Source organism: Phyllostomus discolor, chromosome 1, assembly GCF_004126475.2.
Source record: "Phyllostomus discolor isolate MPI-MPIP mPhyDis1 chromosome 1, mPhyDis1.pri.v3, whole genome shotgun sequence".
NCBI classification, from domain to species: Eukaryota; Metazoa; Chordata; class Mammalia; order Chiroptera; family Phyllostomidae; genus Phyllostomus; species Phyllostomus discolor.
The window spans coordinates 69,182,554-69,206,363 of record NC_040903.2 but is presented as its reverse complement, the minus strand read 5'-3'; the positions used below and the strand labels follow the sequence as shown (position 1 = coordinate 69,206,363).

Here is a 23,810-nt window from a genome sequence, read left to right as displayed (position 1 = left end):
GCTTTTTTTCCCCCCACTTGAAAGTCTAAATTGGATTGAAGAGGAAAAATATTCCCTTTCCCTTATCCAAGCTCCAGATTTAAAATACCTGGGTTTTGTCTGCACCTGTCACTCTGACACATAGCTCCTAGAATAATTTTGACCATTTCTGAGTAATTTTATACTAGATTCCACATGTTTCTTGGGTCTGCGTTTCAGTAGATCAATGCTGTTTCTTCTAAGGATTCAGGTGGCCCACTTTAAAAACAGTCTCTGTCAGTCCTTTGGAAAAGTGGGCAACCAGAGAGCCAAACTCCTCATGAAATAGTCCAATCTGATTTTCTTCAAGTGGTGACTTTCTGCAGAGAGTGAAGTGTCCATACGTATTCTTTAATCCAGTGCTTAAAAGATCTGTTTGTCATATCCTACTTCTACCCCAACACCATCTTTCTCCAAACTGAGGCTCATGATAGAACATTATCTTTTTAATTTCTGTCCTAAATGCTTCATGAAAGGTCAATCCACAGAAGGGTGCAAGAGGTGGTCTCTTTGGGAGCTACAGCATAATCATCAACTAGGTCCAAAATAAAAGCCAAGTGGTGGCCCAGGTTCCCTTTTGCAAATTCCAAGTTGAAGGAAGACGGATTGTGGTATCTCCAGGGATTAGATTCCTGGGAGTCACTTACTCCTCAGCTCTGGATCCAAAGCAGGAATCGTGTCTTCCCCGCTGCAGTGAACTGACACAGCTCCCCCACGGTCTGTGTTCAGACGATTCCAGGAAACTATGGGGCAGAAACTAAAGGAGGAAAAGAAGCACCCGGCTGAAGGTGCGGGTGAGTTTAACGTAATGCGTAGAACCTCACCACCCACAAACAGTACCCTCCAGGAAATGCCATTTTCTCTTCCAGGAAACAAAGGTGTGGAGAACTTCTGAGCAGCAGCCGTGTTTGTAAGCAACGAGACAATGCCTTGTAGCCTCGGGAAGGAGAAGGCTGGCCAGACAAAATGCTGGGGCCAAAAGGCTCCAGAGGTAACCCTAACACCTAGCATGCATCAAGAACAGATTTGGGTTTTTCCTTTTAGGTGGCATTCAAGAAAGAAAAAGCTTTGTAGATATATAATGAATATTGCTTTAAAAGATCCAGTCTTCAGATTAATGGGTTTCCAATTTTATATGGTTATAAAATTCAAGAGTAACATGGTCTCTGAGACCAGCTAACTCAAAGGCAGAGAAGCAGAAAGTGGAGGGCACAGCTGTGGAATGGCTGAGGGGTTGAACAGTGCTCTCAGGGCTACTTTGCACTGGCTTGAGTTGAATCCTGCTTATGGGACATTATCAATTGTGGCAACTTAAGCAAGCTGCATAATCCTTCTAAGCCTCATTATTCTCACCTCTAAAATAGAGATGATGGTGATGATCATGTAACATCTACCTCATAAGACTGTTATGAGGATTAATTTAATAGTGCATCAAAAGTGCTCATCACAATGACTGGTATATAGGTACTCAATACACAATCATCATTATTTGAAACTTTAAAAAAAACTACTGACTAGTATTGACTAAACTAAAAGGACCTGTGAATTTCCCTTGAGCCTCTATATGTACTGAGCCTCCTTCTCAAATAGTCAATGAAAAGCCCTGCAGTGGGGAATGAGTGAGTTTACTATGTCCTAGGCTACAGATGGCAAACACAAAGCCCACAGGCCAAATCTGGCCCTCCACCTTGTTTTATCCAGCCCGGCACTTTGTTTCTACCTGGCAGCGCCGAGCTCCTTGACCCTAGTTAAGAAGTAGTTACATTTATACAGTCCTACAATTACATTCAGTCCTTTGAAGGCAACCGAGAGGCTGACATGACCCCTGGTAACAATGAGTTTGACACCCCTGTCTAGGCACTGCAGCCATTGGCGGGGCTGCCATCTTTTCTTCTCCATGTGGTAGGCGCTCTGTAAAGACACCTGGAGAAGAGCCAGGAGGAAGGCGCCTTGAACTAGAAGGTTACTCTTTTGCAGTCTTCAGAGAGGAGCTGATGGGTTTGTGGGACGGGCGTTGATCCAGCTCTGCCAGCTTGTTTCCAGCCATAAATATGTTTTTCCACCAAATTTCAGTAGCAAATATACAGTGAGCTCCTACTACACGCCAGGTCCCGGTGATGTCAGGGTGAACCAGCACATCTGAGGCCCCAACCACCCTTACAGCTCTGGCTAGAATCTTCCAAGAGGTGGCAGCATCTCTTTTGGGTGATCCGGGTGATCCTGGTGATCAGTTCAGTACTGTTAGATATTAACAACAGGGAGGAGGACTAATATTAATGAAATACATTTTTATCCTTAAAAGGTGTATATATTCATTTTTCTGAGTTCATATAGATTAAGGGATAGTTGCCATATCTGGCTTCCCAGCACAGGCAACAGTGTGAGTTAATCAAGCCGCCAAGCCCCGCTGGGCCTCAGTTTTTCATCTTTAAATTAAAAGTTTGCAACTAGCAGCACTCTATCCTCCCACGATCAGCAGGCTTCTGATCCAAGGCTTGGCTTTTTCCTCTACCTTTTTCCTACCTCCCCCACCCTCTCTCAAAAATAATTTTTAAAAGGATTTCTGTTTTATTTCTCAGATTAATCAGGTCTTAAGTTTGTTAAAGCAACAAAAGCCTTAACAACGCACATTTTAATCATTTCGTGTCATAATTGAGAGGGAATAAATAGCTCTGTAATAGTTTATAACCACATATATAATTTCTAATTTGAATTTTTTAAAAAAAGAATTCTATGAGTATAGGAAAACCCATTCCACTTATCCTCATCACAATCGTCATTAGTATCACTGAGGCACAAAAGTCTTAAAATGACATTGCAACTTCAAAGGCTGTCAGGTTTAGAGAAGGCACCTTTGGACATTATAAATAAAACAACAGTGTGCAGATAGAAAAATCAAAGTCCTAGGTCAGACACAACCTAGGAAAGACTACCCAAGGCACGGAATTGTACGCAAACCTCCTCAAGCAAGTAATTGTAAAACAACAATGTTCACAAGTCCTTTCTAGTGTAAAAACAGACAAAACAGATGGAATTCTTTTCACTGGCTGACCTTGATCTTTCCCACTGAAGGATTATTTTCGCTTTTCAGTTTGGCTGCTCCCCACCCCTCACCCTGCCTTTCCTCGTACTCAGCCTGCGGCCGTGCTCAGTGGCTCTACCTTAGCCCTCCCAAAGCATCGCACCCCAAGGGTGTCCCATCCCAGTCCACTGCTCGCCGTAGTGAGGCAGTGAGGCGAGAGGCACCAGTGAGGAGCGAGGCTGGAGGGAGGGGCGAGCAGAGCGAGAGGAGTGGAGGCCGGCGGCGGTGTGCTGTGGGCGCTGGTTCCCGGGGAGGAGGGCGTCCGCGGCGCTCCGGTGGTCCGGGCGCGGGGTGACGAGCGCCCCCTGGCAGGCTCCGCCTGCGGGAGCACCCACCGCCCGGGTCCTGCCAGTGCCCGCGCCACTGCGAACAGCCGTGCTCGGAACCCGCAGCCCGTCCAGCAGGTAGGTCCCTGCGTGCCCGCTCGTAGCCTGCTGTGGAGGGAAGGGGGTCTGCCTTCATGGGTCCAAGACCACAGTCCACCGGGGACGGTCGACCCAGCTCCCGCAGTGACATGTTCCAGGAAGGGGTGAGCAGGGTGACAGAGAAATCGAAGAGAGACACGAGTGCAGCAAACTTTGGGTCACTTGTTTCCTGGGGTTTCTTGCGTGTGGATTGCACAAGATGCTGCGGACCTTGGCCGCCAGGAGGCCACCGGGGCTGGGGGCGCTTCTTCCTTCTTTCTTGTGTTTTGGTTTTCTTTTTTTTTCAACTCACCTGAACTAAGGAGGGTAGGGGGAAGGAAGGGAAAAAGGTGGGAAGTTTTATATTCTTGGCAAATATTTGTAAGGAAAGATATTTGATACAGATAGCAACTCGTCACAGAAAACTTGTTTTATTTGTATGTATTTGCTAGAGCCGCAGGAAGGGCTACCAACACTCTTCCAAATGAACTAAGTTCCTTTTCAAGGGCCTGGGGTAGGGTGAGGTGGGTTTCTGAGAGATCCAAAAAACAAAAAAAAACCCTCTGGTGCTTAATTCTGTAACACTGAGGGACAGTTGTTTGTTTTTCAGCTTTGAGGGTCACATGTATAGAAAGTAGAGTTAAATGTCTTTATTTTACCGGACTTTTAAAAGCTCCAATTATCAACATGAGATGGACTGTTTACGCTAAAGGCGTAGGCACTCCCATGGGCATGAATAGAGACCCAAAGGCTGGCTTACCTAGGAGGTTCTGGTTGTTTCAGCAAGGTGAGTGTCACTGAGCTGCCTTGTCCTTGGGGGTTCTCCTGCTTAAAGTTGGTAACAAAAGATGACTCAGTAAGGGCACAGGGAGGAGGGGTGGGGACATGGAGAAAAAAATGAGCACTCACCGCTCCTCCCTGTCAGTGGTGGGACCCACCCTCCCTGGAGAGTGTGCGGGTCCTGCGGGGGCCAGTGCCCTTTTTGGAAATGAGTCTAGCAGCTCTACTGGGTGTTGCCTCCCTCACGATGTTTTCTAGAGCTGTGACCACCACAGGTCCTTTCCTGACCAGGATGTTTCACAGACAAGCCCTATTTACAAGGTCCTGGGTGCCCCCACTCCCAGCACACACCCTGACCTTGGGAATCACTGTCCTCATTTCCCCCCTAACTTATCTTTGGCAACTCATAAAATGGCAGGCTTACCCGCAGATGCTTGATGTCTTTTAAAAATGCTGGGTCTCTGCAAAGGAGGGTGACATTTACTAATTTGGTTGCAAATTACTTTTGAGGTTTATGCACAGCTGTTTAAAATCCCTCCCAGATCAGGGCCATTGTTTGAGGCAGGTGTCTGCCTCAGAGTGATCTTGTTCTCTCTTTCTTCTGCTGATTGAATGTACATATATTTATTTTGTTTTGTTTTGTTCAAAAATATGAACATTCATATACTTAAAAATGCAGCCTTGGAAGAGCTTCTAAAACCTTCAAAGCCTCAGGTGTGAAACTCATCCAGCTTAATGATTAAATCTAAATTAAATTTTGCTTTGTTTTGTTTTGTTTGCATGCATCAACTTTTATTTCTAATTTCAAGAGTAACCTGTTCCACATCACTAGCCTTTGTTTCAGCCTCCTGTGACTTTTTTTTGTAAACTTCCAGGGAGGAGTCTTGTCACCATCCTCCACATTGTCATATTCACTTCTGCCACTGTCTTGTACTGTGGTAGCTCAGAATGGCAAGGGGCTCTTGGGCCCACTTCTCCACCTCCTTTCCTACAGCTCCCCTTGCTACAACCTTTCGTTGAGTCTGCTTGGAAGATACCTGGGTCAACTACTCGAACTTTGATTCCTTTTGCTAATGTCTCTCTTCTCTTTCATATATGCAGGGACATTGCTCAATTATTCACAGCTCAGTCTTGCTTATAACCTCAGTGGCCCCCTTCAACACTAATATTTGATTTCTCGTGTTCATGGCAGGTACTGGAGACTCCCTTCAATAGCCTTTGTCTTTGGCCATTTCTATAAAGACCTTCATTAAATTGTAACATAGTCTCTCTCTTTTGTGGAAAAGATGGAATTCTTTTCTATAATGAATTTAGTGTTTCATCTAAAATTTCCTGTGCATTGGGTCCAGGATTTTCTTTTGAGATTGTGGGTTTACGGTACAAATCTGTGACTGGCATTCAGAGTAAAGCTCCACAAATCTCCTTATAATGCAGTACTTAACGATAGGACATTTGCCGACCTTTAAAATAAGTATTAGAATTAGTACTTTCTTTTTTAATGCATTTCATGTTTTAGAGTTACCAATTATGTGTTTGGCCTTGAAACTATTGCTGTTATATTAATTTAATGTGACTGCTAATAAGGGTATATTTGATTTCAGATGATTTCTTTTTCATTGGGTTCAATCTTTTATTTTTTTCAAATAATTCCCACAAACAGTTTAAAATAAAAAGTTATGTAATGAAAAGCCCCAGAGAGCACAGATGTACCATGTGATTCTATACTCGTGTGATTTTATTGCCCCAAGTCAAATCTGTCATTTAAAGTGGAGAAATCAGTGTGGTGACGACAAGCACAGAATCAAGCCCTTTCTTCCTGTTTGTGTCCATCACTCTGAAACTTTAATCACCCCATTTGCAAGCAGCAATGCATGTCACTTTGCTTTTTCATATCTGTTCTAGCTGTTAAGGTAGAAATCATGAAAAGCTCATAGAAAAAGCTCTGTGTGGAGGCAGAAAGATGAATTAAAAGGCATTTCTTTCAGGAATGGAAACATCTTTCTTCATTTTAATATGTCAGGCATTTATACACAAATTCACGTTTTCCTGACATCTAAGAATATCCTTGGGGCAAAATGAGAATCAGAGGTTTTGGGAATTAGGGACAGCTCATCCCAAGCCCAGAGCTGCAGATTTCTGCTCTGGGATTAAACTAGCAGATATTTAAAGGCACTCATTTTGGCAGCACATTTACAGGTGGGCAGAGGTTAACACTAACTTTCCATTAAGCTAATAGTATTGATGATAATGATAGAGCCAATAAAAGCAATAAAACATAATTTTATTGAGTCATTATTTATCATTTATGTGCTAGATATACTCCCAACTTTATTTATATTTGACAAACATTGCTATCTCATTTAATCTTTGCAAAGCTTTTACAACAGATTTTCTTTAAGATTTTATTTATTTATTTATTTTTAGACAGAGGGGAAGGGAGGGACAAAGAGAGGGAGAGAAACATCAGTGTGTGGTTGCCTCTCACGTGCCCCCTACTGAAGACTTGGCCTGCAACCCAAGCATATGGACCAGCAACCCTTTGGTTTGCAGGCTGGCTCTCAATCCACACCAGCCAGGGCTGCAACACTTTTTTAAATTAGATGCTATTACTATCATCATCTTTCTGATTTCGCAGATGAGGAAATGGAGGCTCAGGCAGGTTAAGTCACTTGTCCAGCTCTTATAGATGATAAGTGGTTGCGTCAGGTTTATCTGACTACCAAGCCCTTGCTCGAAACCACAGAGCTGGAAAACCTACCAATTAACTTTTTAAAAATTGTGGTGAAATATACATAGCATTTAAGTATACAGTTCATAGTCACTAAATACAAGGTGGGCCAAAATAAGTTTACAGTTGTTTGAATGGAAAATAGTACCACAAATAATAATGCAAGAATAAACTCTGTTTTGTGTGCTCACAACTGTAAACCTACTTTGCCCACCCTGTACACATTGCTGTCCAACCAGCACCACCGTCCATCCACCCAAAACTGAAACTCTGTTCCCACTAAACAGTAACTCCCAATTCCCCACTCCCCCTGGCTCCTGGAAACCACCATTCCACTTTCTGTCTCTATGAATTTGACTACTTTTGATACTTCACATAAGTGGAATCATACACTATTTATCTTTTTGCAGCTTTGTTATTTCAGTTAACGTAATATCCTCAAGGTTCATATTGTAGCATAAGTCACAATTTCCTTCCTCTTTAAGGCTGAATATAATCCATTGTATGTATAGACCACATTTTGTTTATCCATTCATCTGTCGATGGACACTTGGGTTGCTTCCACATCTGGGCCATGTGAATAATGCTGCTATGAACATATGTGTACAGATATCTCTTCAGGTCTTGTTTAAATTCTTTTGGCTATATACCCAGAAATGGAATGGCTGGATTAAGTGGTAATTCTGTGTTTAATTTTTTGAGGAACCTCATACTATTTTCCACAACAGCTATACCATTTTACATGCCTACCAACCATGCACAAGGGTCTTAGTTTCATCCTTACTGACACTTCTCATTTTTCCATTTCTGTAATAGTGGCCATCCTAATGGGTGTGACATGGTACCCAATGAACTCTTTACCAAATCATTCCATGCCTGATGTCAGGGTCTCCAGGCTGATGATACTCCTGAATTCATTGCTTTTTCCTATCTGACCTTGTGCTTACATACCTTTCTCTAGTACAGAATCATTGGAGTAATTACTACTCAAGCATTCCCTGAAGGACTAAAGAAACCATGGGCAGGACGGCTCCTAAAAGATAAACAAAAGGTCCCTCTAGGTCAGGTGGCCCCTACCTACATGGATTGGTTAAGAAGAAATAGTACTGATTATACAGACCAGGGATGATTTAACCAGAAGTTGACAAAGATGAAAAGGGCCACTCCTTCCTCCCCCAACACTCTCCCCATTCTGCTGGGAAAATACAAACATTGGGAGATGATGTGCTTTCCTTTCTAAAGCTGGGGTCCCCAGGACCGGAGCTGAATCCAGCGGCCTACTCTTTTCAGTGTCTATGCAGGGACTGATGAGTTCTACCACAAAAATATATTTGGAACTATGCAAATTCACAATGCTGTAATTCCATGATTTCCAACTCCAGGCAGGCTCTCACACTTTCCCAGGTCAGCCCTCTTGCACTTTCTACAGCAGCTATTTCACACCTTATCCTGCCACCACCATCCCCTCCACTCAGGCACTTTGCCTTGCTTCCTGCTTCTCTGAAAATGGAAGTTCTCCAGATGAGAACAACCTAACCCTTGAGTATATGATGACAGGGCTACAAATCTTAGCTTGAATCTTAGAGTTCACCTTCCCTTCTTTTACAATAAAAAAAAAAAACTCGATTCCTGTCTAATGTTCATCTTTCAGTGATGCTCTGGAATCCATTTCTTCTTCATTCTTGGGAATCTCTCTTGGTTATCTCCTCTCTCGCCTACCATATTTTGCCATGTATAATGCACACCCACGTTTTTGTGCACATTATACATGGATTATATCCATCATTATACCCAGGTATAATGTGCATCCTTATCTGTCCCTCAAAAATTTGGTCAAAAAAGTTCATTTTATGTGGCAAAATATGGTATATTTTCCTTTTCTCCCTCATTACTGGCCCCATTCTCACTGCATTAAACATGCTTAAATCCCCTCTTTCTTTGAAGAAAAAGACCATCTTTCTCTGCCTCCCTCTAGCTACTTCCTTCTCTCTTTCCACCTTGTCACAGCCAAACTCCTTCAATTTTCCTCTCCACCTGCTGCTCTGTCACTCCAAATGTCTTGGCCACAGATATCTGGCTTTGCCTCTGGTGCCTCTAGGAAGCTATCATGCTCACACTCTTTTTAACTAATTGTTCCTAAATTCTGCTTATCTCTTACTTGACATCTCTGCAGCCCACTCGGTACTGAGCACACCTGCATTCGTGGAGCAATGTTTCCATTTGTTCTCCCTTCCTGTTCTCCTTCCTCCCTCTCTTCTCCTTTGCAAGTCACCCCTCTCCTTTCTGTCCCCTGGAAGGTTAACATTCCTCAGTTTTTCTCATGTCATGGGCAACCTCATTCCTCATGGACCTCAACAGCCATGTCCTCGCTGACCGTAACCAAAACATTACCTATCCAAAGTCCTACTTATCCTCTTCCACAGATAGTTGATGGGCACATCCAGTAGCACAATATCCCAAACTGAATGTGTCGCCTTCCTCCTTCCTCTTTCCATACATTTGCCTTCCCATTTTTCCTGGTTTCTGGCACTGGCATTATCCATTCTTGCATAACCAGAAATCTGAATGTTCTTCCCTGAATGTCTCACCTCCAGGCTCACCCCAAACCAAGTTCTGTTGGTTTCACCCACTGAATATCTCCCTATTCCATCCACCCTTTCCTGCCCCTACTGCCTCTGCTCTGTTTACAGGCCACCACTGGTTCTATTGTAGATCACTGCCAGAACCTCCTAACTGGTCTCTCTCACTATGGATTGTTCTCCATGCTGCAGCTGAGAGGATCTTTCTAGATCTCAGATCTAAGCATGTCACTTCCTTGCTTTAAGTTTTCCAATGGCTACCCAATACAGTTGGAATGAAACCCAGATTCTGTAACAGGAATTGGGAGGTTCTAGTTAATCTACACTCCTCTGTCTTCTCCAGCCTCACCTCTCCAGCCCCACACACACATCACACTCCTCCAAGTGTGGCTTCTTTGGGTTCCTAAGCAGCTCCTTGCTTCATCCCCTGCTTCATCAACTTTTGGCCCAACCTCTAAACTTCTCCTTCCTTTGGCTAATTCCTAAGATCATCAGTCCCCAGCCTAGATGTCTCCCTCTGGAAAGCATTTCCTGATCCTCCAAATTAGGATTTTGTTTCCTCCCATATGCTCTTAAAGCACATATGAGATCATCTATTTAAAGTGCTTAGCACCATGTGTAGCATGTAGTAATCAATCAATAACTGTTATCTACCTCTACACTTAGAATATATGGCCATTATTTTTTTACTTTTAGACTTCCCCAGTAGATTATAAACTCCATGATAGCAGAGGCCACATTCTCCTTTATTCTCTGTTGAAACTTTAGTATCTTGCACCATAGCTGACATACAGTAGGTGCTCAATAAGTATTAGTAGAATAAATAAATAAGCCATAAATTTTAGAACCTGTAATATCTAAAGAACTGAGTGCTATAGGAGAAAAGAATCCCAATCAAGTCATTTAAATGTCTGTACAAATAGAATCATTATCATCCTGGGCGTTTTTTGCCTGTGGTTCTACCTAGAATTGTCTAAATAAACTCTACTAGAAAGTCAAAATTGAAGGAAATGGGAAACATTTTTAAATGTTAACAGGCGACTTGCTACAAGGGAAAAACCCTTTCTCCCCCTGCCTATGGTGTGATTTTCTCCCTCTATCATCCTTAATTTCTCACTTTATAAAGCTTACCATTATAAAGCCAGGAATAAAAGGAAAAAAGACTAAGCTAAGAATGATCAGAAAATAAAAGGTAACATTAAAAGAATTTGAAGTATCCTACAAGCAAAAAGATGAGGTAAAAGGTACACATTAAATGTAGATCTACTGAGAAATCAATTATATACTTTTATTAAAATTAGTTACTTTAATAAAAATATTAAAGCATAAAAGAGGTAAAAAAAGTTTTAATGAAATGTCTAAAGACTTCAAGAACAAATTCTTCAGAACAAAACTATAATTATCTCAAAACTCGTTAAAGCATGTAAGAATAGGAAAGGTAAAAAGTAGAAGACTAAATTCAAAAATTTGGATGATAAAAGCATGCCAGAGATAAAATAATTGAAAGCATTCAAAGAAAAATGTTTTTAATATAAGTAGTAATAAATTATTTATGGACTCACTTGAAGGTAGAATAACCAAAAATATGAAATGAAAGAGGGGAAAACATAATCTTTTAAAGGAGATTAAAAATAAATCCCAGCAGCCCTGGCTGGCGTAGCTCAGTGGATTGAGCGCGGCTGCGAACCAAAAAGTGTCGCAGATTCAATTCCCAGTCAGGCCAAATACATGGGTTGCAGGCCACCACCCCCAGCAACCACACATTGATGTTTCTCTGTCTCTCTCTTTCTCCCTCCTTTCCCTCTCTAAAAATAAATAAATAAAATCTTTAAAAAAAAATAAATCCCAGCAATAATAAAATAAAATGAACACAAATATGGGATCCTAACAAGAAAACCAGAGCTAAAACAAGAGCTTGGGTTTCTGGCTTGTACCACAAAAACCCACATAACCCAATGGGATTTCAGAGAGTTTTCCGAGTGCACTTTACTTCATGAATGGCATTGTGTTTTGGAGGAAATGAACTGTGAGTTCCACTGTGACCCATCCCTGCAAGGGAGTGTCAACATGGGCTCAGGTAAGGGCCACCTAATCGTTATGCTCACTTTTGCCTACAAATTACGTCCTCTGCATTCTAGCCCCTACTGGGGTCTCCATCCAAAGCATCCTGCTTTCCTTTAGCAAATTAGAAAACTAGGTGGCCCCCTAAATCCTAAGTGTACTTGTCCCTTTGTTCACGAAAACCTCTTCTCAACCAGAGTCTCTTTTAGCAATTAGCCAAAAACAAAAGGTGTCCTTTGTGTTATCTGTGTTCCATGTAGCTTGTCATGTGATTACTTCCCTTTTTTGCTTTTGTATGTGTCTGAGGACCTGAGGTTTCTCTCCAGCTTATAACTGAAGCTTAATAATGATATTTTAATTCAATTATGTCCTAAATAAGCTACCCTAAGGACACATGCCAGGTGTTCTGCTTCCTTCCCTTTCTTTAACTCTTGGTGCAGAGCTCAGACTGCAGACTTAAGGAAGCTCACAAAGTGTCTCCGAGTCAAGGGATATATCTGACTTTCCTCCAGTCACCAACATGACAGATTCTGAGTACGATGTCCACTTTTCAGGCCTAATTGTTCGTATTAAGAGCCCCAAGCACTCCAATTTTTGTCCATATTCTTGAGGTGAGTTTTAGGGATCTGAGAGTGGTTCATAGAGCCAAGTATACAGTTACCCTCTGCTGTGTTGACTTTGGTTTAGCCAGTCTCTACCCTTTATCCTGATGTTTCTTCCCCTCCCAGATTCTAAGGTGCCAGTCTTTCCACCTTATTGCTCTGCAATTTCCCTACAGTAAACAAGGAAGTATGGGAGTTGGCCCACAAAGGTATTAGGGATCCAAAATAGATTGTCCCTTTCAGTAGAAGAGACTGGGGAGAGGCTGTAGGATTGTGTGGCATCATTCCCCTTGCTTACGCCCTGCCCTTTGATGGCCATGCCAGGCTTTCAGAGCCAAACAGTGAAGGCGGAAAGAAAGGTCACTGAAATTGGAGCCAGGAGACCAAGGTTCTCACTCCAGATTTGCCACACTGAGCACAGTATGAGTGAGTTGGATGAGGGGAAACTTCTGATCCTACCATTTTGTAGCTGTTTTTCAGGTGTTCTTTTGGCACCCACATGTCCCTGGGTACTGGGGCTGGTTCAGTACCACATAAATTTTAAGGATTCCAGGCAATATGTTCATAAGTGTTGGTGAACAGCCTATACAGAGTAGCAAATATAATTAATACTGGAATGGGCAACTCCTTACTGATAAACTGAACTACAGTCACCCAAACACTGAAATCACTCAACTACAATGTCTTGACTTTGCAAAAACAAAATTTCATATGATTATAAATTATGTTTCCTCTGCTGTGTTGTTGGTGATGGTAATTCAAGGAAGGTTGCTGTAACAACCAAGTTTTCTCAAAATGCTGGTTCTCCAAAACAACAACTTGATTTCCTTAGTGAACTTTGAAAGATAAGATAATGGAGAATGACAGCCAGATGGAATCTTCTCTCTTCTGGGATTGGGAACAATCTCAATTCTTCTGCATTAATCATTCAAAAAGAAAAAGAAATTGGTATTTTTTTTCAGGATATATTCAGGCTGTATAGAAGGGGTGATATTAAGAATAGCCATATAGACTCTTTCTTAAGAGGAACTGGAACTACTCTGCCCCTTACATACAACTGAGCAAATCCTAGAGAGTTTTCTAAAATCCTTTAAATGTTGATGAAATAATCCAGTCAGAAATAACTTGCATAATTCTAGGTTGTGGGGCAAAGGCAGCTTAAGTATTTGCCGAAGGCACAGCACAAGGTTCTTTAACCTTCATTCTCCCATTCCAATAAAAAGTAGGATTTCGCTACCGTGACTCTTTCCTAGGTCTGAGCATGGAGATGTGTTAATATTTATAGTACACTTGAGATCTGTGACTAAAGGCACTTAGTAAGGCATCTGAGCAGTAGGAAAATGGTTTTCATTACTTACTAAAATCAAATAAATACCACTTACTTGACAAAAAAATGCCAATATTGCTAAACATAAATTAGCACATAATTTTAGAAATTAATGAAGTAAAACTCACCTGTTAAAAGTTTCCCTTTGGTGGAGCTAGTAGAGAGAAATGCCAACACACAACATATTTAAAAGGTATTACATCAATAGAAATGAAAGAAAGAAAAGACCCTTTTCTCAAGAGAACAGACTAGAAGTATTCAGAGTAGAGAAAAATATATGTTTATTTAAATATGTGAAAAATCAATTTTCTCCTAAACAATATTGTAGGTACTTTCTCATGGAAAAACAGCCTAGACTTTGGGTTACAAAAGCTAGACCTACAGAAAAATCACACTATTCAAGTACTGTTCTATCTGGAGACACTTGGCCATACAGCAAAGGAAACAGAACAAAAGAATCAGGAAACGTTCTGCAGCTCCAAAAGGTGGAACATGTATTTGCGTGGCTATTTGTCTTAAAACTACCAATAGGAAAGTTCACACTGAACTCCAGGGAATTTTAATCCACACACCACATTTTCTTAGCCTTTAGCCAGACAGAATCACAGGGTTACATTTTCTAAGAACTCCTTTCTTAAAAACTTAAGTGCTAATCAGTGAGGTATGACATAGGCTCAAAATGAGATTTGTTAATAAGTAATTAAGGATGAAGTACAACCAGACACATATTGACAGTGAAGCAGTGCTATTGCCCTGAAATTGTGAATGCTGCATTTTGTTGTTTATCTGACATGCATTTATTTGACTCAAAGTATTGCTTTGCATATGATTCACTGTGTAACAAACCAACCCAAAGCTTAGGGACTTTAAAATGACAACAGTTTATTTGGTCATGACTCTGTGGATCAGGAAGTTGGACTGACTTTGTTCCTCACGGTGTCACCTTGGGTCTCTCAAGGTCGAGGTCAGATATGAAATGGAACCAGTCAAATATGGTACTTGGCGGATATAGCTAGAAGACTGGGACCACCCCAAGTCCCTTCTGTCTATGTGGCTGCCTCAGACATCTTTTGAATGTTCCAAACACACAAAGGCAAAAGCTCAGATTTCTTAAGGCCAAAACTAGGAAGTTACAGAGCGTCACTGCTGTCATGTTCTACTGACCAAAACACGTCACAGGCCAGCTAAGCCCCAAGAAGGGCAGTGGATGGCAGCCTTCAGAGGGGCATGGCCAAATGGCCTTGAAGAAGAGTGGGGAATGTCAGGTGCGGTTGTGGCCACCTTGGAAACACAGTCTAGCACAAATATTCAGGCTGTTGATATGGTAACATGTCATAAAGGCGACCTCAAGTGTATTTTCTGCAGAAACAGAGCCTCTAGTCTCACCCTTTTCACCTGCTCTTCACTCTGCTGACAAAATGTTCTGGCTAAAACAAAAATCTGACTGCCACTGTCTACTTTGAGAACTCTTTGGTTGTTCCATACCATCTGCAAAATAAAACCCAGACCCTTCACATGGTTTGCTGGGTCCTCCCAGCCGGTGCCTTGACCGCCTCTCCAGCCTCCCACCTCAGGAGGCCCTGAGCACCTCGTAGTTCCTCCCTACTCTTGGTTAGCCCAGCTCTATGTGGGACCAGGGACTTGAGATCCACTTTTTCCCATCCTCACTTTGCTGACCCCATAGGCATCACCTCCTTTGTGAAGCCCACCCCTCCAACCCCCAATGTATTAAGACATCTTCCCCCATGAGCCGTGGCATCCTGTACAGAAAACTATCTCGGTAGTGCTAACACTCCCCTTTGTTGTCAGGACCACGTCACAAGCTCCTCAAAGGCAGGGTCCTGCATGTTATTCTCTCTAATCTCCCCTTCCCTAGAGCAGAATCCCACACACAAGGGCTTGTAAATATTTCTTAAAGGTCAGTTTAGTACAGGCAGATGACAGAGTGGCAGAGTGCCTGGGAGAAAGACCAGAGAACTCCAAACAAGAAGGCTAGTGTGAGGAAGAAGAGGGCCAGGGCCCAGGAGTTCAAACAGTGTGAGGGAACTAAAGCAGTGGGTGCAAAGCTGCAAAAAAAGCATAAAGGGGATGCACTAGATAAATGCATGACAAGAAACAAACACAGCAAGTCAAACAGAAAATTCAATTAGATGAGAAAGAAAGTGTGTGTCGAGGTAAAGAAAAAAGAATCAGTGAGAAGATATGACTGCCTCAGACCAGACCCTGCCACAGAGATGGGGCACCCCTGACCGGAAATTACAAGGTGGGACACCCAGAATCCAACCAAGGAAGAACCTCCCTCCCCCAGACACTGGGCAGCTCTCCACAGGCGACTGACTGCCCCACCTAGGAGGGCAGGAGAGAAGCTGGGCAAAGTGAAGGGAACTGATGCTCCTGGGGAAAACCATGGAACGCCATTCCTAAATCTGAGATGTTGCTCTTTACTCCTGGTCCGGACTGACTGAAGAACATGAAAGCGAAACTGACTGTGATGCACTTGACTCTAGCGACAAGGTACAGGGGAAATGGTGTGACCGGGGAGAGTGGGTGATAGCTGAGCACCAGCAAGGAACACCCACCTTAGAAGAGCCCATAGCCTTCTTTTCACAACAAAACTAAAAAGGGAGTGATCGTCATGAGAAAATTTTTTTTCTGCTAAATAGTAGAAGAAAACATGACTAGTGAGTATATAAATGAAGTACTACTAATTATAACTAAAATATTGTTTTTTTGCTATATACCAGCTACTGTTCTGAAAACTTTATATCCATTAACTCATTTTAGGTAGCTCCTCTTATTGTCCTCATTTTACAAATGAGGTAGAGTAGCTTCAGTGAAGCTACTTTGCTGAGGTAGCTTGTTCAAAGTCACGCTGACATGGCTGCTAAACAAAGTGACAGGGCCGGAGTGTCAAGACCGGCAGGGTGATGCCCCAGCCCATGTTCTCAACACTCTCGACTAAGCTTGAATTTGGTTATATACTGTATCTACTGACTCATTTTTTAAAAAATACTACCTGACATTGGTATTGATTCTAAGAAGTGAGTTTTGAAACTTCCTTCCCTCTTTATATCTCAATTACTGTTTTGGGTATATTTCCTTGTTTTGCTGTGCAATATATTACTCATTTTAGTAACACAGAAAATACTCACTTGGGTTCAGCTTCATACCTCAAGCCTATCTTTTCTAGATCCTTCCCAGGCATTTGCCACTGGCCCTAGAGGGTGGATCTCCTTACGTTAGGCAGCTTGTAAATTCTTCCAGGCATTTAGAGAGATGCTTTTAAAAGGCTAGAAAGCTGCATGGAACTCTCAAAGCTTCTGCCTCCAGGGTAAACTGATGAGGGAGAAGGAGACTGCCACAAGCTTCCCTCTGGCTCCCATCACTGACAGCTCACTCCCAGGTTCCCATGGGGCAGAAGTACATAGATGAGGCCCACAGTCAGCCATGCTCGTTTGCCTGGTCTTCCTTTCTTCCTCAACCTTGAACATCTGTTTAGTCCCTGCTTTTTCCCTGCCTGCATTTCTCCTTTCCAGGAATATCAGACACCAGGTTCATTGTGCTATATTTTCTGTCTGCCAGCTATATTCCAGACCTAAAATACTGTAAAAGAAAAATACATTTTAAGTAAACTCAAAAAACATATTTTAGAATCCTAATTTATTCTTCTGATTTTTTATTAATCTCAATCTTAAACTCCCATGACACACTCCTTAAACTTTCCTCTTACATAGTTATTCATTTTTCTCCTCAATTCTTTTATGTGTCTAATACTCTATTTGACAATACATTAAACAGATTAAAAATGACAAATTCTATCATATATGTACACACACATATACAGACTGCTGTAAGTTGCAAAGAGCTGCTAAAGAAGAAAGTTTGCTTAATTAAAAATGAGTGAGAAATGCAGCTCACTCAAAGCTGCAGCCTCAACTTTGCAGGATGGTTCTGGAAATTAGAAAAGTTGTATATTGTTATACTGTGAGATAAATTGTTTTTCAGTATATGCCTGATGTAACTTTATAATTTGCTTTTTAGTTCTGATCCTTTTTATGTCTATTATTTATTCATGATTATTATTTGACAAGCTTCTGAAGCACAAGATTCCAAAATAGTTCAAGGAGATATCCTTAGTCAAGAAAACATCCCTTTTACCAATGTTTTCCAAAGGATATTTTTTTAAATCTTAAGAAACCTGTACTTTATTATCTTTGGTTGGTTTGCAAAATAACACCAGAAATGCAACAGATGCCTAATATTTGAGCAAATGGACAATTTTCAGAGACTGACCAACTTATTGAATATATAAACATTAGCCCTGAAAATGAATAAATAGGAAAATAAGGCACAGAACATCCATGATTCATTGACTTGGGGGCAGAAACAAAGTATCTACACTTGTGTAACTTCCATTTTAACCTTACCCTCTGCCCCTCATGGACTGCTGATGGGAGCTGCCCCATGGCCAGCACTTACACAGGATGTATGGACTCGGCCATAGAGGAAGGAAAGACGCTGGGAAAAACTATTGTGTCACAGGGGCATTTTCTTGTCTTGGAGTAGACTTCCCAGCAAATCAAAGGGTAGCTGCCTTTGGAATGCTGCTTCCCACCTGATTGCAAAATACTCCATAACACTGCCAGAAAGTTCTTACTTCACTTTATTCTAGTGCCTGAAATTCTGCCAACCAGAAGTTTAAGAAACACAGATCCTGTTAAAAATGCAAGCACTGCTAAGATTTCCTTCACATGTTAGAGTGGCTTAATGAGCAACTTACAAAAAAAAGAGAAAATTTTATGGAGAAAGGAAAGGCTGAGATTGATTCAGCCAACAAATATTTATTGGTCAGGCACTTCATTGGTCATTGGCAATGATCAATCTGAGGGTTGCAAGTACAGGAGATAAAAGAAGGCCAGGGTTCCAGGCTGCATGAAACCTATTTTTTTTTAGAGGATAAAGACAATAAAAAAAAGTAGACAGCACATAAATAAGATGCTTTAGATCATGGCAACTACTATGAAACTGCTGTTTCATAGGAAGTAAAGAACTAAATAGACAGATTTCTGGAACCCAGCTTGTGCTTACATTACTATTTTCTCTCTTTTTATGGAGAGCAGGGAAAAGGGAAAATACCTGGTATGCACTCACTGCCACAAAATCATGGTTACCAAAAAAAAGAAAAAAAGGCGGGGTGCAGACAAGTCATCGGGAGATACAGAAAAGGCATATTCTGTCCTTCCATGATCTTCTCCAGTCTTCCCTGAGGACAAGGCCTGGGGCATGGTTCCATTTTCACCACTGTGTTCCTTTTCTAGTATGTACCTGGCACTTAGTGGGCGGTCGGTAAATATCTGTTGCTAGATACATAGAATCTGACTATTGACCATGATGGTTCCTACTAGTAAGGAGAACCTATACCTTTAAAAAAAATAATCCTTAATGTTGCTGAATAATCCTTAATATTGCCTGTTGCTGAAATGCATAGAAGGAATCTGGGGCTCAGAGTTTCTGAGCTGGATGTTCAGGGAATCACAGCTGGTTAGAGGTAGGCAAAACTGTACTGAAAGCCTCTTGGCATCTGCTGTTGGACCCTGGCTCTAAAATAACCTGAATAAACTCCAGTGTTCTTCCATATCAACCTCAAAAATTCTATTTCAACCTAAAAATCTTATTTCTCCTCCTGTATTAAGGTGACCCTATCCTCCCAAGTGAAAGGAACATGGTCCAGTAGGGGACACTACTCCAGCAAGCAGGGATTCCCCTCAGAACATTATGCTCCCAGGAGCTCTGTGGAGTCAGTCCATCAGCTTCTGGGTCCAAAGCAATTTCCTAGACCTTCATACTATACCCATAATGTTTGCTTGCTAAACCATCAGCTTCAGTTATTTACCTCATATCTGTGATCTAAGTTTTCTGGTTGTATTTTATCTAAGTCATCTTTATTTTAGTTGAGCTAAAGCTGTGGTTTTGCAAATTAAATCAGTTGTGGGTTTCTGCATATATCTCCTCCATGTGTTTACGAAGCTATTTTTTTCATTAGCATTAGATGTCTGTTTTCATCTTTACAGTTGTGTGAGGGAAGATTTGTTTTGCTTAAGGTTCTTTTAAACAAATTTAAGACTACTGAGAAGAACACATTTAAAGAAATCAAACACTTTTTTTAGTGCCTTGATTAAGCTATATCATCAGCCACAATTGAGTTTCCTTAAAGTTTTGAAGTTTGTCCATAACAAAGAAATCATGTGGCTTTTGAGTCTGGACTTTATACTTTACACAAAAAGAAAGTATTTCGTCTTTTTTCAACATGGAAGAGATATAAGAGGACAGCTCTTATGGGTAATAGGGAGGAGAAATAGGCAGCATGCAATGGCAAGGGGATCTATACTAATTAGAAATTCATTGTAATGATCTAGAGAAGATATCTGAAGTTCCCAGGCTAAAAGACTGAAGATTAGGGGTCAATACAAAAGAAATAACCAGATAAAATCAACAGGACTTTTTGCATAACTGGATGTAAGGGATGAAAATAAAGGAGTACTCCCAGTTGATTCCAGTATTTGTAGCTCAGAAGACTCAGTAGCTGGTAACTCCATTGATCAAGACATGAAAAAGAAGAGAGGCATGGGCATTGAGGAAAAGGTAAAATTCACATTTGTTTTGGTTGTGCTTTGAGGAGCTGGTAGAACACCACTTGGAGAGGTATGGTTGGAAATATAAAACTAATGGAAGTGCAACTACAGGTCAAAAAATGTACTTGTTGAAGCTACCACTAAGTAGAGGATAGCTGAAGCCATCAGCGGGGGTGAGATTGGCCAGGAAGGAGTCAAGTCAAAACCTGGACATATCCCATATTTATTGAGGTAAAGAAAACTGAACCAAAAGACTAGACTGAAGAGAGGCTAATGAGATGGAAGGACAGCAAGAGGGAAGAAAGGGAGTCAGGGAGGAAGAAGACCAAGAATGGGACACTAAATCTGGAAGTTGGCATTGTCAGTGCCCTCTAAGAGAGCCAGACATGCAGAGTGGTGGGCTGCAGACACCAAAAGGCAGAGGAGGTGGAAGGAAAGGTGATAGAGCCACATCTGCAGAAGAAGTAACAAAAAATGGCGTCATCGGTACATTTGGCTCTCCTAGGTACCTCTTATCATTTGTTCCTATGAAAACATGACCCATGAAATGAGAACAAAGGGAATAATGAGAAGGTAATAATTCTTAGTATAATGTTCTATAGACGAAGAGGTCATTCTTAACCATACCCTATTTTTTAATCCACCCTATGATATTCACTTATAAAACATAATGTTATAAAATTGGTATATTGCATTATTACCCTTAAAGTAATTCAAATTAGTGGCAGCCTTTGAAACCCCTTATATTCCATTTTGATGCTTATTTAAAATATGTATACAGCCCTGGCTGGTATATAGCTCAGTGGATTCAGCGCAGGCTGTGAACCAAAGCATCGCAGGTTCGATTTCCAGTCAGGGCACATGCCTGGGTTGCAGGCCAGGTCCCCAGTAGGGAGTGCATGAGAGGAAACCACACATTGATGTTTCTCTCCCTCTCTTTCTCCTTCCCTTCCCCTCTAAAAATAAGTAAATAAAATCTTTTTTAAAAAATAAATAAATGCATACATATATAACAATGGATGTCTTTCTTCCATTCTGTGATGGCACAGAATTATACTTCGGTAAATATTTTTCTGTTTAGCTTCAGTTTCAAAGGATTGCTTTATTCATCTGAATTCATATTGTCTGAAATAGAAATTCCTAAAAATATCTCTCATGTACACCATTTAGAAAGATGAGAGGTTTTATAACTAAGCTATGCAAACAAATAGCCACTCTGCTTTCATGTCAAATAAAGGTGACATGAACAGATCTTTTCTTCTCGTGAAGAGATTCAAATGAGTCCTTATAGAATTGGACTTGATTACTTGTAATGGAAATAATTTTTTCGCAGTAAGAGTAAATTATAGTAAGAGATTTACTGGAAGAAACGTCTGATACTACAATCAGCTTCTAAATACAACTTCCCTTTTCATTTCCTGTGACTAAACACAACTTTCATTTTCATTTTCTTGGGAAAGAGCTGACAAACTTCCTGGAGATGAGTGAGATGTGCCTCTTCCTAGAGCAATATACAGTGGCCTTACCAGCTGTCTTCTAAATGGAGAACTCTAGCTAGAAATGTCAGCAGCCACAGCATTTCCCACTGACCTCCACATATTGCAGACCAAGCTATCAAAATGGAACTATTTTCCATACTGTTCCCTTCCCCAACCTTATCCCCCTCAAACATTCCAGTGCCCATTAATTCTCAGCTCCAAGCCCCATTGCTCTCCTAAAGCAACTGCTACAGAGTTTTCTCTCTTAGGAATAGCGATTCCTTCAGAAATCAATGTGGACTTCAGCACCGACTGACTTTGTTGCTTTGTGTGTGAGTCTTGTATCCTGAAGAGACTATATCTTTTTGAAGATAGTGTGTTTTCATTCACATAATCATGAGATGTTAACATTTTACAGAGGAGGACATTGGACCAGAAAGGTGAATTGCCTAAGGTCACACAGCAGAACAGGTGGCTGAACAGGCATGTAAGAGGACGGGGAGGGAGATAGATGTGTTCTTTCCCTAGAAATATTTGAATGAGCTCGGCCAGATTCTGTCACTGGGGCTCTGTTTTTTGCCACTTCCACGGCTAATTGCATCATCTTTTTGTCTGGGAGACCTTTCTCCACATAAGATGCAATTCTATACAGTTAGTTACAGTTCAGTTTTAAAAATTATAATCACATTTCCTGTCTCCCAGAGATAACCCTGAGTTAAGTTTTAGGTGCTCAAAAAATATTTATTCACACTTTTACAGATTTTAAATTTTAGAGAGTAATTTGGCAATAAGTATGAAAGTGAAGACATATATACACCAAAACCCACTTTACACAGATTCTAAAGAAACTCGCAAACATGTGCCCAAGGAGAAATATACAATGTTCTTAACAGCATGGTTTATAAAAGAAAAAATAAGAACATCAACAAAAGAACAGATAAAGATTGTAATGCATTTATTTTAATAGAATACCATGGAACAGTTCTCAAATCGGAGTCCAAGGAACCCTAGAGATCCTCAAGACTAAGCGAATTCTCAGGTCAAAACTAATCTCATGGTATTATGAAGTCTTTCTTTATCTTTTCACTCTCATTCTGTACACTGGAGTTTTCCAGAGACCACATATTAGAATAACGACAGACAGAGAGCAGAAAGAGATAATGAGAAGCCAGCTGTTTTCTGTTAAGCCAGATATTAAAAAGATTTGCAAAAGTGTAAAACAGTGCACTTTTCTCATTATTTGTTTTGAAAAATATTATTTATCAGAAAATATAGTATTACATATAATGGGTTTTTCCTATTTTTCAGTTAATAAATAATTGTTTTTAAATTTTTATGTGTTTTTTCTGATATGGCAAAGTTGAATGATTTAATCCATACAAACCAAAGCCTTTTGACACATCCTCAATAATTTTTAAGAAAGGAATGGAATCCTGAAACCAAAAAGTTTGAGAACCACTGCTATAGAGCAATGAATGAATAAATTGAGATTACATGTATGAAAAAGAATGAATCTCACAAACATAATAAACACAGTTGTGGGAGAATATAAGCAATTTTTATATTGAGTTTTAAAACCACTAAAGTGTGTGTGTGTGTGTGTGTGTGTACATATCATGTATAAAAATGGTGGGAATAATAACTCCAAAGTCTGGACAGTAATTCTGTTGGTGGTATTGGGTGTCTGAAAGGAAGTGAACTCAGCGGGAGGACAGTGGCAACTTCAAATATATGGATTAGGTGTTTTTTGTTTTAGGTTGGACCATTGGTATAAATGTGTCTGTTAAATTATTTATATTTTGTATACCTAAAATATTTTGTAATGCAATTTAAAAACTAATATCTATATATAACTGAACAAAAAAAATTTTAAGTTCTCAAAGGACTTAAATACACATTTCTCCAAAGATAATATACAGATGGCCAAGAAATGTATAAAAATATGTTCAACATCACTAACCGTTAGAAAAATGCAAATTAATACCACATGAAATTTGACCTCATACCCATTAGGATGGCTCCCATCAAAAAACAAAATAACTTTTGTTGAGGATGTGGAGAAATTGGAACCCTTGTACACCAATGTTGGGACTGTAAAATGGTACAGCCACTGCAGCAA

At 40.7% G+C, this 23,810-nt stretch overlaps 1 protein-coding gene across 3 annotated transcripts in view; it reads left to right on the top strand.

Moving 5' to 3' along the window:
- Positions 1-3,403: 3,403 nt before the first annotated feature.
- PRKCQ (protein kinase C theta) overlaps positions 3,404-23,810 on the top strand; it is a 121,175-nt gene continuing 100,768 nt past the window's right edge. For all 3 annotated transcript variants that reach the window (XM_036024454.1, XM_036024460.1, XM_036024439.1), the window contains exon 1: positions 3,404-3,504. The gene's annotated coding sequence lies outside the window, so the exon portion shown is untranslated. The remainder of the gene's footprint in view (positions 3,505-23,810) is intronic.